Source organism: Manduca sexta, chromosome 20 (genome assembly GCF_014839805.1).
Source record: "Manduca sexta isolate Smith_Timp_Sample1 chromosome 20, JHU_Msex_v1.0, whole genome shotgun sequence".
In the NCBI taxonomy this organism is placed as follows: Eukaryota; Metazoa; Arthropoda; class Insecta; order Lepidoptera; family Sphingidae; genus Manduca; species Manduca sexta.
Genome location: NC_051134.1, coordinates 15294184 through 15310017, shown reverse-complemented (window position 1 = coordinate 15310017; position 15834 = coordinate 15294184). Strand labels below are relative to the sequence as shown.

The 15834-nt window shown below is 33.3% G+C and overlaps 1 protein-coding gene across 1 annotated transcript in view; it reads right to left on the bottom strand.

Moving 5' to 3' along the window:
- Positions 1 to 15412, bottom strand: part of LOC115449236 (poly(rC)-binding protein 3) — a 152324-nt gene extending 136912 nt beyond the window's left edge. The window contains exon 1 of the mRNA XM_037440823.1: positions 15044 to 15412. The gene's annotated coding sequence lies outside the window, so the exon portion shown is untranslated. The remainder of the gene's footprint in view (positions 1 to 15043) is intronic.
- Positions 15413 to 15834: the final 422 nt, after the last annotated feature.

The window sequence follows — 15834 nt, the reverse complement described above, 5'->3', positions numbered from 1 at the left end:
CCGTCATTCGATGGTTCGATTTATATCAAGTTCAAACACTCGACAGAGAAGCGGTCGTCTCCTGTCATTCGAATAGAGTGGTTCGATGAATTTCTAGAAAATTCGAATTTTATTGTGAATGTGAGCTGTCGTAGACTAATAGATAAACCATCGACTTCTCTATTGAAAAGCAACAATGCAAATCGGGAGGCTTAAAAACAGCACTTATGAATTTTACTTTGCATTGAGAATGAAAAATAGAAATGTGCACGTAAGGCTTAATTGAATAATATGCTTTATAATTACAAATAATGTAAAATAGAAAACTTTCGATAATTAGTTTTAAAATACTATAAAGCAAATTTATCTTACTGATTTCCAAATTGCGTAGTTATTTATATAAGTATTTTATTTAGAAATCGATTTTGTTATAAACTCCAGTGTTTACTGTCTGAAGCTATAATCAATTATACCATCCATTTACATTTGTCTAACAATTGAGAATAAAATTCATCGGCCTTATTAGCTCTTATATTTTCTATAAAATATAAGGTATACATATTTCTTTCTGCTCACTTACATCTAAGAGCCTTCCTGACGCAAGGGTGATGAGCCGGGCGTGAAACAAGAGGCCGTGCAGAATCCCCGCACTAAATCAAAATGTTTGTATCATTCGCATATATTTATTTTTGAATCTGGGTTTTATGTGATCGTAAGTTATTTTGTTTGATAAACACATGAAACCTTTGTTTGAGTCGAATTACGATGAACCATTTAAAATATTCTAACATACAATTGCGGATTAATTAATCACCATAATCCTTCAAATATTTTTCAATTGTAATGAAAATGTACAAAACGTTTAAACAGACGCGACATTAGGAAACAACGAAATCCATTTGACGTGGTGACAACGGTGACAGAACGCGACGCGCCGCCGTCCGTCGCTCACTGCGATATTGAGATCTCCAGCTCGGAACCCTAGAGCCGGTGCATATTGACATTAGAAACTACTGCAATAATAGTGTCACTGAAAGGAAGAAAAGCGCGCTCAAGTTTTTATTTATTTACTTTAGGTCGAATCGAATAACATTGAAATCTGATTTGTCGTTGTCGACTTTTAAATATGTGATGAAGGTTATAAAACATACTAGATCTCAGCATAAAAAAAGGTTTAACATACTTCAATGAATATTTTGTATTTATATAAAGCAAGCGTTTGCGCGCGGTTTGGCCTGCGTGAAAGAGTTTATCCGAGATAATAATTCCACTATATTTTCCTGAAAGTAGCCTGTTCTTCTCTGGGTCTCAAACTATCTTCATACAAAATATTATCGAAATCCGTTTGATAGTTTATCTCGTTATGATAGACGCGGGGGGGACTTTGTTTTATAATATACTAGCTTTTGCTCGCGTCTTCGCCCGCGTGAAGGAGTTTTCCGGGATAAAAGTCCCACTATATATTTTTCCAGGATAGTAGCCTATAACCTTCCCAGGGTGTTATACTATCTCCATACCAAATTTTGCTTTCTTATACCACGTCTTTATGACACGTCCCGTTCCCGTGGGAACGGGATAAAAAGTACCCTATGTCCGTCTCCTGGTTCTAAGCTACCTCTCCACCAATTTTCAGCCAAATCGGTTTATCCGTACTTGAGTTATAAATAGTGTAACTAACACACCACTTCCTTTTCTTTTATATATATATATATATATATATATATATATATATATATATATATATATATATATATAGATAATGATGCAATTGTTTTTTAAAGATTTCTTTAAAATTTTAATTAGTTGAAATAGTAGTAAATTTAATTGTTGTTATTATTGGTATTATATGAATCAATCACACAACAACATGTATGTTCACCAAAGCGGATGTTTTGTTTGGCGTAATTGATTCCCAATAGATACAGTGTATGCGACAGAGATAATCAATCATATCTCCGTCGGAATCGTATAATAGTTCATTAGCATAACTACATGTAAGCTGTGTCACTAATGAAGAAACTAATTATATACTAAACGAAATACATTCCTGTGCGGTTAATCATATTCCACTGTATTTAATTGTAAACTAGCTTCATAACAAAGTTAGGTAATTTTAACACGTAAGTACAATGTGTCTGAAACGAATACATGCGTTATATGCATAGGTCGGTAAACTAATTGTTTAGTTAGACTAAACACCTCAAAGTTAACAATGTCTTCTAACTTTGTCTAAACCACATACATTTCTCATCTGACATGAGTATTCATATATTTTGTTCAATAACTATAGATTGGATATTTTCTGGTCAATAGATGTATTGTATGTTAGGTAAATAAGAAAACCCTTGACTCTATAGTAAGGGTATTGAGGAAAAATCCGACAACGAAAGGCCTGTATCCTTATTACTATTAGTAGGGATTTATATTAAGGATTGTACCGGGATTATTTGGATGTTATATGATGGAATCCTAATTAATGTTTTCGTCAAGTACAAGTCTACTTATTATAATTATTATTGAAAGAAAATTCCTGACTATATTATTAAAACATTATGTAAAGTACTGTGCATAATGAAGCAAAACATTTATGAGTACTATAACCTTATTGTTGGAAGTTATTGAAATGAATGTGATGTATAATATATAAGTAGGTTGGTACTCATGGATTTGTCTATATACAGCCATGCTGTAGATTTGGCACGAATGACTTGGCTCGACTAACACAAAAAATCTGCAAATCTGATATCTGTTGATACTTCAGCAAATAACATATTTACAGTAGTGTTTCGTTCTGTCAGTGAGATCGCCGCAAGGCCAAACAAAAGCCCCCTTTCTATTCTTTCCGTTCTGCTTTAATTGTGCCACGGGTACATCTGAGTCAAAATGCCGGTTGCATGCAAATATATTTTAGATTTGCGTTTATAATTTCTACTCATATAATATATATTAATTAATACAAGTTTCTCTTTGAATTTATATTACTACATAAATATAACCAGTCACGTATAATATCATCCTTTATTTTCTAAGCCATTATTCATTGTAAGCCATTTTGCCGCCGGCTATTATGCTCAATAATAGCAGGAATCCGTGTAATCCAAAAGGAATAATATTATACAATATTGAGTTATTTTTATACTGCAAGTAGTCATTAATACACATATCAGTATTTATAAATTTCTCATTATGTATGTTAACATTAGAATATTACAAACGGAAAACATTTCATGAAATTTTTCATCATTATAATATCAATAGGGTAACTCAGGTGAGCTCATTTCATATGAATAGATCGTAAAAGTTACCAGCCTTTTAATCTTCCGCTTGAAATCGTAAAGAACATGGAGGTAAGTGGAAGCATTTTTGTCGCCCCATTCGAATTCAAATATAAATTTTATATCAGAAAAATCATGTCTTCACAAAAGTCGATACAACAAACATTTATTTTTGATTTGTGTAATCAACGTTCGTCGACTTTTTTGGGGATCCATAAAGAAAGAACCCTTGTTAACCAGACCAGGCCTTTGATCTTTACCTTTGATTTGAGTAGCATAGAATAGGAAATAAAATCATTATATTTTTTTTGTGGTTACGTATAGCTTATAATGTAATGCTTTGATTAGCGTTGAAGTAAGTACAAACACTTTTCTACCCTTGTGTGTTATTAATACTTCTTTAACTATTGTAGGAACTGATATTTAATTATTAGTATTTAATTTTTATATGTCTTCTCTTCAATTATATTTGTCACGTAATTTGGTAATTATTTTACTGTCGGTACTGAAGAAACGGGTAATAATAGTGAGCAGTAACTAAGAAAACAAGTATCGAGGTATTTAATATTGAATAATTTATAGATACCTCACTGAACTTCACAATGAGAAGCAACCTATAACTCCGTCACAGTCAGCCGTTTTCAAAACTTTGCTTTAGTTGGTACATTTTCGCGTTAGGTCGGAAAAAGTAATGTGGTTGCTTATTGAAAATGGCGGTATATAAAGGATACATAACCAACGACTTTTTATTTAAGCAGAGTGTTTATAACATTATTCATAAATATAAAATATTACTTCGCACAAAATAAAACTGCCCTGGGGCCTTATTCTCTATTCCGCACGTTATTTAAACAGTGTGTAACAAGCACGTAACACAATGCATCATGTTTAGGACTATAGAAATTTGGCTTACAGAATACCATTCCACGTACATTTCTCGAAGATAACATGACACGGCCGAGTTACGCGTTTACACTAACATACAGAATAAGGGCCCTGAAAAGTAAATTGCTTCATCTCGACTGATTTATTTGCTCACAAGCACGTAAAGTTAAAAAGTACAATTGGTTGCAAATTGTTGAGTTTATTTTTATAACACGGTAGGATTATGAGGGTTACTCGTTGTTCAAAAGTCGCTACCGACGGAAACCTACAACACCGAGCAATGAGAATGCGTTGCCATGAACTCAACAGCAAAGTTGACAGTTGGGCTGGCTTTCTGTAAAACGCAGTTTAGATTAGCAAGAAAACTTGTGAAACAATTTATCTCCCGCAAGCAATTTTTAACGCGTAGACAGCCACAATACGCTGACTTCTGCAATTTTGTAGTCTGCATGACTTGCGGCATATCGCATATGTATAGAATTATTCAAATATCACCGATAGTGTAAAAGAATATAGAAGTCCTTGAGCAATATATTTCCACTTAAGCCACTGTTATCACCTCGGTCGAGCTGGTTCATTACAGATAAAACAGTCTCCAGCCTGTCTCCGTACAATGAAACGTTTGTACCTATATTATAATTTCATTGATTTGGTAACTTTATATAAAAAATATCCTGACATCAAAACTGTATCACCAAATAAGTAAAATGCCGCGAGAAACTTAAAAATCATTGGGATATTTAAAAATAACATAAATTATTCTTCGTCTATAAAACTATGTCGCCGAATTTATAAACGGTTTTTTGCGTCGGAGGTTTTTAATTAACGACTTCATTTTTATTTGTCTTTGAGAGTTATTAGACAACAACTTCATAATGAAATGTAAGGCAAAACAGTGATAAAAGAGTATAATATTTATTATATATACCTAATAGAATCTATTTGAACCTCCTTCAACGTAATTAAATTAATATCAGATACATCACACAACGAGGACGTACAAAATAGTAATCATTGTAATAGCGCTCGAGCCGAACATCAAAAATATCGAATCGGTTCAAAATCCGTTTTGTCCGCTAAAGCATTTATTGTGAGTGCTGTAATCTCTCTCTAAAAGCTATAGTTTGTTAACAGTTAATAAAAACTCCCCTGTGATTGCAGCCATCTGACTGGCTGCTGTGAACATTTATAACCAACTAGATAACAACCTGTACGCACGTACAAACAATCGTTAGTCATATTTGTTCAATAGTTTTAGTTAGTACGTGATAAAAGCAGGTCTATTATTATGATTATAATACGCTTATCCCTTTAGGCTTATGTAATTACTCGTATTCAGGATTATCCAGCGTTTCAATAGTGTGCCTGATCTTTGCGCTGTCCTATTATATGGGACTAGGAAAGATTCTTCATCATTATCATCAGCTACCTAGTCCACTTCTAAACCTTCTCTCCTAGCCTTCCCTAAAGATTTCCAAATGAAACTGTTAGGAGAGGGCCTGAATCCAGCGATTTCCTGAGACCTTTTGCAGGTCGTGTGTCCACCTTTCGTTTACTTTAGAAAGGTCTGACTACATAATTTTGTCAGAAGACACACTAGTCAAAGATCTAGCCTCAAGTAGGAACGTTAGCTGGATTGGAGGACTATCTCCCTCTTAAGCAACAATAGAATTGTTAGTCCCAGGTTTTAATGACTATTTTTCTGACAAAACTCAGGAATTAGAAATTTGTTGTATAAAAAGTATAAGCAATAACATAAACGAACCATATTAACAGATGCGTTAAGAATAATATTTTTAAACCATATTTTTATAACAATTCTGTATTCGAAGTTATATCGCTTCCGTTTTGGGGCAAATTCGATCCCAACGTGGCAGTGATGCGCAAACCGAGGCCTCATTTTGAAGGGAGCAGAGCCAGCCGAGCGTGGCTGATTGACAGCTGACGAAAGTACTCGCTACACGACAAAACCGAATGATTTTATAAAAGTATCACAGTATAATAAACCATATTAAACTGCTGAAAACAAACACACTGTAAAATAAATAAAACACTGAACATTATCGTTATCAAATATGAGATAATAATAACATTTGTGTTTGTGTTCAATTTACGGCATCCGATATTTGAAAGTTGTAGTGTTTACGAAACGAGATTGCTAACTTTCGGTACAAACTTTTCACCAGATACTGAATAGTGAATACTTCAAGTTTATCTACATAATTAAAATGTTATGAAAGTAATACATGATATAATGGGTTTTGAAATATGTTTAAGTAATTTTAAAATTATACAAAATGTAGGTTTATTTTTTTATTTAATGTAGGTATTTTTGTACGTACTGAAAGAGCCCTCCTTGTAATATGCAACTTTCATATGTATATTATTATGTAATAATATAGGTAAAACAAAATAAAAATATGCCAATTTTATTCTTAACTGTACAAAATGCGCTTTTCGACCAAATCAAATCTCATCAACGAAGTAAGCATTTCTTTGTGAGACCATTTCTGCAACGAAAGTAATATAGGTAAAACAAAACGAAGCTTCTTTTTGAAACAACCTGATTTTCTGTTATTTAGATTAACCAACCATGAATATTAAATGGAAATAAATTTATTGTTTCCTAACTAAAGTGTTAAGTGAATGATGTAGGTACTGCAACCTTTTTTACAATTACAATATTTTCATAATCTAAATCCATCGAAGTTAAATATAATTCAGCGGAGTTATCCCGCTTTAGTCTACACACACACACCGAAAAGTTCCACTTACCGAAAATACCTCAAATCAATACGGGATGCCGGCCCGAAGTCCACTAAGTTATTTAAAATGCAGTTGACACGTCATCCGAGCGAAAATGCAATATTCGCCTTGTTCATGCGGAAACACGGTTATTTTCAATCGTAGTTTTTGTTCCGAATATTCTGGACAATGATTTCGCCGGGGCCACATTTTAATAATTCATAATGCCGAGTGTGGTCATTGAATGCATTGTCGGATCCATCACACGCATCACAGACAAATTTTATTTCTAAATTGAATAAACCAGCTCAATAATTCTCGATTAAATGTTTATTAATATTTCACGTTCGACGTTTATGAATTTATTACTTGGCAAATGCATCGCTTAACGTTTCAACATGCTCTTCTGGGCATTGAAAAATCCTTGCTTCCGATACTTCCGATATTCTGTAGCTCAATAAATCAAATTTAGGGCGAAGCCTCAAGCAAAGGAAATTTTTAATTTTCCATGGGAAAAATATTTAATAATAACACTTCTCTTATATCGATTGCCCTCTGCATAAATAAACATACATTTAATACATATATGTTGTTTATAGTAAAATATCATTATGTTTTCAAAACCAAGCAAAATATACGTATTCAAACGAATAAACCCATTGTGGCATAAATAACGGTAAAACGTTATTAAATTCCATTCCACCGCTCGAATCTTTATGATTAACACGTCTCTTGCAACGCTTCGGCGGTCACACATCCCCTTGTTTGCTATAACATGTTTCAGTATGGCTCTTGAAAGAGTTCGTAGTATCGCATGAAACTGAATTCTGTAGCCTTAAATCGAATCAGTACAGCACATAACAAATGGTAACTACATGTTTCCCTCTGAAAGTAGACTCTCGTCAATAACCGGATATGGTGGCGAGTGGTGGGATGTGTCATGCCCTGAGCTTTACAAATGATAGCATTGCCGTCGTGATTCCTTTGTACACATCATGCAGTATCCTTTGCAATGTAACGAATACTTAATTCGGTTGTATCATTTAATTTCGTGATGGATGTCCGACATCAAGCTGTTTTGCTGCCCATTAACAATTAACCGATATTTGGTGGCGTTGTTGGATAAATAGCTCAATCTAGCACCATTTTTAATTAATTGCGTTAAATAAATTTTGAGAATTAATCAGCGGTGTTTATTACGGCTCTAATTGAATAAAGATATTGAAGTATTCAATTCGTGTAATAATAATACTATGTCTGTTACTGGGCTTACTGCCAATGATTAAGAAGGCTTTCCTCCATATTTTCCAAAATCATTAAAGTAGGTAACATTAATTTCACTATAGTTGAAAAGATTACATAGACAACTTTGACAAGTGAGTGACGCGTACACTAGAATTGAACTCAAGATCTAACTGGCAGTCGATTACAGTCCCGCCTCGATACCACACAAAGACTTACAATTTTATTAACAATAATATTATACTCTTATACATCAATTTTACACCAACCGCAAAACACATTTTTTTAACGGGGTAAGTTTTGTTCTTCACATTATAATATGTAGATATATTTTGTTTAACTTTCGTTGATAAAGTATGGGTTTTGCAGTTGACGAAAAGATTTTGTAAATGTCCTTACATCTCCCTCACAGAGAAGTATATGAATTGGCATCATTAAAGTTTATATAAAGAAGGTATGCTGAAAAATAAAATTTATCTAAGTATATGTATTACAAATTTATGAAAGTCGATAGTTGAATTTCGACCACTTGATACCGACTTACATTAATAAATCGGTTTATGTTGTGTATTTAACATTAATATGTAAGCAACGGGATAGGTCTTTGCTCCCAAGGATTACGCCCCCTCCCAACCACCGCAGCTTGTCGGGACTTGAGAACCGGTTCAGGAAGCCCTTGCTAGACCAGGTTGTTGACACTGGCAAACTGTATCGATACAGTTATGGAAAGCAAAGTTCAACAGATAACATATTCGCGAACAATGTACTTAGAACATATCTTGGTATACAATTATTTTTGGGTATTTTTATATAGTTTCCGAAACTGTTTATAATACAACCTATGCGGAACGTGTTAAGATAATTCTTAATTAAGAGTTTTAGACATGTATAAGATGCCACACTAAAATATTATGTTAAATATACTAAGACAGTAAGTTTCTTGCCAATTATTTTGTTTCACGTCAAACATCGGTAAACGAAAGTAAGCGAATACACATAAATTGTTTCCATGAATATCGTATTAGATCAGTTCCTGTCACTACTGAATAGTGAAACTGTAAGTAATACGTATTTATCCATAACAAATAGGTAACCTCAATAACAAATCAACTAAAAGGGAAATGTAAACGGCCATAATTTTTCAAAGGGCTTTTAAATTAATTGTAGATGCCCTTAACGTATAAAATGGTAATTTGTTTTCAATAAAATCACGCTTGAATAAATCATGGTAATCATTGCTAAAATAACGTTTCGATGAAAGTCGTAGACACCTGCGAGCCACCCTTGTCGTTGGTATAATACATTCTAATTTTATATTCCGATAAAATACTTGTCTATGTATAAAAGTAGCGCGGATCAATGTCTAATGCAACTAAGTATTACTTAGGCTTGTATAGTTTAAATAAACATTTAATTTATAAAAAAGCATCTAGGAAATGTCATACTAGTTTATCTTCGGGAAAGACCAAGTCCAAGAGATATAGAGTCTGAATTTATAAGTGAGGAAGGAGAAATACTTAATCTGTCATTTGGTGTAGGCGTATATAGTTTTTATATATTCTGAACATGAGCTAATTAAAATCAGGTTGAGCCAACTAACTTCACCTAAAACATCATGCAGGTTAAAAACCTAGATCTGAAGATCCTAATGGATCTGCCACTGTGATATGATACGAGAACCTCGTATCATATCACAGTGGCAGATAATGAAATAAAATAAAAAGAACAAACCCGTTCTACAGCAGTAAGAATATTACAAAGTTTTAACAACATCTATATTGATAGATTAAGTAGTTACTCGGTTTAGTAAATGTTTAACTATCGCCTAGTTCGAAAACAATATCCCTAGAGAAGAACTAGTAAGAAACTCCAGAGTAACTCTTTACAAAACTAGTAAGGTATTTAATTACAATACATGTATAGGCAGTTTCTTCACGTAAAGTAAAAGGAACAGCTAAAGCAAAATACATAATATTAATATTTGCCATAATACAAACGTCGCTTATTTAAGAGATGATAAAAGATTGATAAAAGTAATAGTAATTTTTTTTTTACTTCTAATAAACTGGCCAACAATCTTATTTATTCTGGGATAAAATACTAATAGGGCTCTCTTTATGCTTTAAAAGAAACTTACACACACAACACGCGCGTCATTTATATCCAAAAGGTAGGCAGAAGCGCAAATTGTGCAACCACAATTCACAGTGCGCATCGTGTCCTATGAAGGGGCCCCAAATTTTAAACACTGGCTTAATACTGACTAGAAAAAGCAATATCACTTTATACGACCTCGGGACGAATCCGAGACCTTAATACTGCAACCGTAATACAACTACAATACAGAGACAGTCTTCAGTCGAGAAAAAACTTAATTCCTAATTATTGTAATGCTTAAAGTGCAGTTCACTAAAATGTTTTCACGAGACAAAGACGAATATATTGCACCAGTACTCAGGAAAATTTAAATTAGATAATTATTTCTTATATTCACTTGAATGTTAGACATAAAACTTTTTTTTTTACCACTTTTTTGTTTATGTTCTCAAACTGTTTAATAGGAACGATTACAATTTAAATTATCAAAATCAAACAATTGAACTATAACGTATTTATTTTATCTGCTGTTTTTATTATGTTACTTAAATATTTGTATGTCATGTTATTCCTCGCTGGGCACCAAAAACACAACAATCAGTATGGTATGGACTGATTAACGTATTATAATATTATTGTTAAATTTAATATAAAAAATAATCTAACTGGCAAACGTATTGAAAGATAATATCACATTTTTATTGGAAAAGTATTAGATCAATATACCATTTCTGGTGATTTACGGAAATCTGTGGGTCAAATATACGCGGATGAAGCAACGTGAAGTCGCAGTATGATGGTTGGGACTTCATCGAACGAAGGATTAAATTGTCCCGAGCTCACCTAATGGATACATTTATCCGCAAAGTATATTTCCCTGGCGTTTCATCATTTTAATTTTTTTAAGAATTATTTACTGACTGAGAAACACAGTTTGTTCCTTGAATGATTAAAGCATATTAACGTCAGTAATATATTGATATCATTTGCATGTTTTGGTTAAGTCATTTTTTGTAACAATTACTTAGTAGCTTAAAAAAACAAATTCACGTTTAAATTGCCTTTGATAAGCACTAACAAAAATAGTTTGGACTTTCTTATTTTTTTTTACTAATTTTCATCTCATACATTTTTTTTTATTTAATTACGAGAAAACATTAGATTTTTTTATATTTCTAATGGATGAACTCATATTACTTAACCGAGTATTTAATATTCTTACTCTTATAGGGCACTGACATTAAATTTCAATTCTATAGGTTAATTTTAACTCGGGAATGGGCATAGACGGAGCCGTGAGCAAAAGCTATATATAATTAATTAATCATTTAATAAGCTATTACACCTTTTAAATATTAGTACACAAAAGTTAACTGTAATTTAAATTTACCATTAAATATAGCAAAGCATTTCTGTCAAATTTCTAAACAACGAATTTCTTAGAATTTGTAGAAAATAACCTGAAAATGTCTGTAATGTGTTGGTTATATTTTCTTATAAAACTTTACATTTGGAGGTGTGAATATGATCTAGTTTTTCAGAAAAGGTAAAGAGATTATTCTCTATCAGATAAGCGTGGAAAACATTCTCACTTTACAAATCTCGCAAATATTTAAACTTCAATGTCTCACACAAAACCTAACAAGATTAAATGAATTCCTTAACAGAGTTCCACCATTTGCTAATAGCTTGTACTTATTTGTCGAAATGAGTCTCTTCCGAAGTAAAGCCGGCACCTGGAAGTAAAGTTTACCGAGTTGAAACAACTGTTAGATGGAGTCTTCGGCTTTCGTTTCACGGTAGCGCGTTTCACCGCTCTCTGACTCGCCATACCAGTTATTCTAGCCCTGACATTTGCTGGATACCCGTCAGATGCGCTTTAACTGACGGCGAGAAATCATGAAGCAACAAAGAAATCTATGGAAAAACTGGATCTATTGAGGTAAATAAAAATATAAATTAGCTTTGAAGAGTTTTATATATTGTTATCTATTATTTGTCGTTTTTGTTACGGTAATTTTTAATTTATGTTCTATTGAAGAAAATAAATAAAACATCGAAATAATTTACGTTCGAATTGAATACTTTTATATTTCTGTATATTTTATGTTGTTGTTTTTTTTATAATTGTATTTAACATTAAATAGTAATAAAGATAAATGAAAATAATGATAACCTAAAACATTAATTAATCGAAATGAGAAATATTTTATGGCTGTTTCGTGCTAATGATGTAATTGTATTTTAATATGATAATATTGTTTTAAAATTATATTATTAACTAGCTTCCGCCCGCAGCTTCGCCCGCGTGGATTTCGGACTTCAAAATTGGAGGAGGTGCTCAATTGAGCGACAAATTTGTCGGGATGTTTTTTTAATGTATGGTGGCATGCAGGTGGTCCGATTGTCCGGTCATTTCCGTCATACATGATTTCTGTGTAGCTTTAACCATTAAGGTTGCACACGCGACGGAAGCTTAAAAAATGGAGTAACTTCTCCCGTTTTCGCAACATTTCCCTTCACTGCTTTGCTCCTATTAATTGTAGCGTGATGAAAAGTATACTATAACCAGCTGTAAGTATGAAAAATAATTGTACCAAGTTTCGTTAAAATCCGTCGAGATGTTTTTGTTTCTATAACGGTTATACAGACAGACAGACAGACAGACAAACATTTTACTAATTGCATTTTTGGCTTCAGTATCGATCCCTAATCACCCCCTGATAGTTATTTTGGACATATATTTCATGTACAGAATTGACCTCTCTACAGATTTATTATAAGTATAGATTAAACATACACATTCCCTAAACGGGTATTTACTGATTGATTTAGCACGGCAACCTAAAAATTATGATCATTTGGCTTTTTTAGTTCGTTTCCTATCACATCGCAGGACGGAACTGCGGTATTATGTTCTTGAGGACAGGGGACATAACATGTGTGTTAAATTAGGTTTTAAAATTATTAAAAACTTAAGACGGACCATTACGAATATAGGTCAAGTTATTGTGCAGTAGCGAAAACCATTAAAGTAACGTTATACCGCTCTTAAAGTTTCTATCTCACGCTATTTAACATAACTGGAGATTTACGCTAAAATACGTCATAAAATACACAAATCACCCATAAAAACTTATTTTTATTACAACCAACTGTACTAAAAGAGTGCAGAGTAACCACGCAAACACCATTAAGTCCTTAGACATACATCATGGCCGCTCCATCCATTCGTGCGTCGAAGAAAAACCTATGTCATGAACTCGTAATTTTTCTTCTCACCGGTAATAGATTGTATTGAGCAATGTGCCTTATGAAAAGTGCGGTCACAACACGCACTCACTAGAATACTCGCTTCTCTCAGTAATGGAATATAAAATATGAAAATAATGTAACTCCGTCGCGGTCATGTGAGTTATGATAACTTTTACTCCCAATAGTGGTGTGTATCTCCATTTTTGCCCCCAGGCGTATATAATTTAGACTATAAAGAGCCTAAAAGGGGAAAGTTTGCGGGATATTTATTTTATGCGCTGCAAGAGTTTGCCGACTGTTGTGAGATATGTTTGTCGTTTGTATCATTTCTATTTGTAGTTTGTGATATATTTTTCGACATTAAAACATTTTCAACGTAAACAGTTACATTTTTAAAGTAAATCCAGGTGGGATCAATGTAGACGTACGCATGGGTATATAATGTACTTAGATGTTATTATAAACCTTTATTTAGATATAATTTAGTAAAACAATTATAAGTAATTCTTTTGTTGTAAAAAAATAATATGTCCTATACAATAATAAATTCAATTCAGTCAGCAGTCTTTACTACAAATATTTCAATTAGACATTAACTACTACATTAAAATATTCTATCTACTATTTGATCTGTTATATTGAAGAGACGCCTATTACTTAAGATCAAAGGCGAAAGTTAGTTTTGGCGGGACTTAAACACATAGCAGCTTTAGCTACTGAGTTTACAAGTATTTGTGATCCAAAGGGCCATTTCTATTTCTAATTACAAATGTAACTTTCAGCCGTTCGCAAATTACTCAGCCTAATTACTTAATTGACTAACAGGAAGGACAGTACTTAAATATAGTCTCAATAAAAGTTACATTTGAACTATAATTTCAAAATCATTTACCATTTTACTGATAACTATTAATATTTTCAATATTGTCACGGATCACTGATATTTTTTAAAAATGCTTTAAATAGGATATACATTTAGAATAATGTACATGCATACTAATACATCGCAATAATGTCATATCTACCCGCCTATGAAAAGTAACAATGAACATTTGTAACATTTCATAATGAATTTTAAAAATAAATATATAGCGTAATAATTCGTTCATATAAATATATGTCCCAAAATGTTAGTGTGAATATGCATACAACTTAATTTGTTATTATATTTGAATATAACAAAAATGCTCGATGTTAATAATATAAAGAGCTTATATAAATTTTGCTCAAAGCATGTAAAAAGTTCAAAATAAAAATTATACGTAATTAAAATATACTGATATGAACTTATAAATAAATTTCGCGGGCTTATAAAATTATAAAATAAATATTCACTCAAGTACTAAGAAGATTTCCCCGCACAAAAGAAATGTCCGCAGTTGCAGATTTGAAAAACTTAATTAAGACTACCCACCGTAAAAATTAAACTGGTAGAGAAATAATTAAATTCACCGAGTTCTGTTTGTTTTACAATCATCTTTCGTGCAGATTAAAGGTGCCCGAGGAAATTCATTCAGAGATCATTTTGAAACGAAGCGATTTTATAAGTTAGGTAAAGTACTCACCTAATGCCTGGCAAATGAAAACGAGGGAAAGCGGCTCGAAGAATGCCGGCAGCTTCCACACTCTCAACAATCCTTTTTCGAACCGACTTTAAAAGTTCATCCACGGAACAGACTTTTGAAATTTTCCAAAGAATATTTTCAAAGGATGAAATAATAATTTGCAACCGAAAGTAAACTCGTATGAATAAAAGATCAACAGATCTGTTGATTTTGGGTATTTCGCGATATTAGGGTTTTGTGTTATGGATGGTCGCGTCTCGACGCGGAACGCTCGAGTTAGTACCGGTAGGGAGAGATCGTACGTCGCGGACAGGAGAGGTTCGGACACACGACCGAGGAGACCGAGACGACGTGAGTGACGCCGGCGGCCCCGAGCGGATGCCTCCCGCCCGCCTAGCGCCGCGCGCTGCTGCGAGCAAAAGGGATGCAGCGAGTGAACCCCCTGGCTCGCGAATATCGCCGCTCAGATCTGCTCGCCAGAGTCTCAAGTGCTCTCCGCCGTTGGCAACGCTCGCACCGAGAGGGAGGGCTCGCACCTCCTCCATTTGAAAACGGCTCAAATAACATCACCCGTCCCGATCCTATTTGAAACTTAAAGCTGTAATTTTAAAATAGATTTTGATATTTGGGTCATGAGATGAACACCTGACGTTCGGCGTCATATCGAAAAACGTATGCCCTCGTTGGCTAGGTGTAGCAAATACCATAACGAATACTTTGGCTGAACACGCGCCATATTATGCAACGTTACGGCTTGTATTGTGCACTCTGAAAATTTCTCATCCTCCGAG